Genomic DNA, 1,327 nt, shown 5'->3' with positions numbered 1-1,327 from the left:
GATTAGCTCACGTCACATCTAGAATCGTGAATGTCATGCTTACGTCACATCTAGATAGACTTGTAAAGATTAGCATTGCGCTACATCAAGACAGGATTTTGAAGATTAGCATGCGCCGCTTCAAAATAGTGATGCCACTAACCAACCCCACTAAATAATATCACCCCTCTGCGTACACCTCTCAAACTTCACACATCACAACCAAACCTCCAAAGCACTACAAACCGCATGCACTTCAATACATCGCAACAACAAAACATAGCACACATTGCCTCGCACAACAACACATGACGACTACCAACCGAAAAGCACACCTAAACTCAGTGAACTGTGTTAATCGAGCTGAGGCTGTCAACAGCACATCACAGCTCTCTTGATCTTTTTCCTGCTCAACCATACTAAACCATTCCACCCTCTTTCCTTTTCATATCTGCCAGAGCGCCAGGGGACCTTTACAGTGGTGATAGTGTGTGGTATAAATATCCTTTAACATAACATAATATAGCATAACAAAGCTCTGTAACCCTATGGGTTTCAGAGCGCTGCAATCACAGGAGACTTTAATTAGGGGAGTATTCATTTTATCCACCTTGAAGGGTGAAAGGCTTGTAAAAACCTGTCATCACAAGCCTTTCACCCTTCAAGGTGGATAAAATGAATACTCCCCTAATTAAAGTCTCTTGTGATTGCAGCGCTCTGAAACCCATAGGGTGACAGAGCTATGTTATGCTATATTATGTTATGTTAAAAACAGCTTGCAGATTGCATACAGACAGAGGAAATGCTCTACACACTACTATATCTAACTGTACACACATGTTGCAAGGTTTGCACGTATTATACACTGACATACATTAAAAGGGGAGTACCTTTTATTCCTTCACTGTTGTATGTGTCATGTGTAACATAGGGTATTTATGTTTGGTCACAACAACTTGTTGTGAAGTTAGCTAAGTATTAAACAAAAGATCCAAACAAAATGTGCTTTTCCCATAGATCACCAAAAACATTTTTTTCAAGGTCGGCCCCTGGTAGATACCTTCAAGGTGTTAAACTATAATATAAAACACCACAGTAAATTAAGTTTGGTGGTCAAAGCAGAGCTAGAACAAATTACAAGCCCTTATACAAGCATCAATGTTAGTCTCGGGAGGCCAGCCCGAGCCCTGGTAACACAGGAAGAATTGCCAGATTCTGTTGCTCCACTCGGGATAAGTGAACCCATAGAAGAAGACCCATTTTCTAAGATAGAAGAAGATCCATTTTCTAAGATAGAAGAAGACCCATTTTCTAAGATAGAAGAAGGATTTTCCGTCCTCGATCATCC

This window comes from Ambystoma mexicanum, chromosome 4q, assembly GCF_040938575.1.
Source record: "Ambystoma mexicanum isolate Mex_15411 chromosome 4q, UKY_AmexF1_1, whole genome shotgun sequence".
Lineage (NCBI taxonomy): Eukaryota > Metazoa > Chordata > Amphibia > Caudata > Ambystomatidae > Ambystoma > Ambystoma mexicanum.
This window is presented reverse-complemented; position numbering follows the sequence as displayed.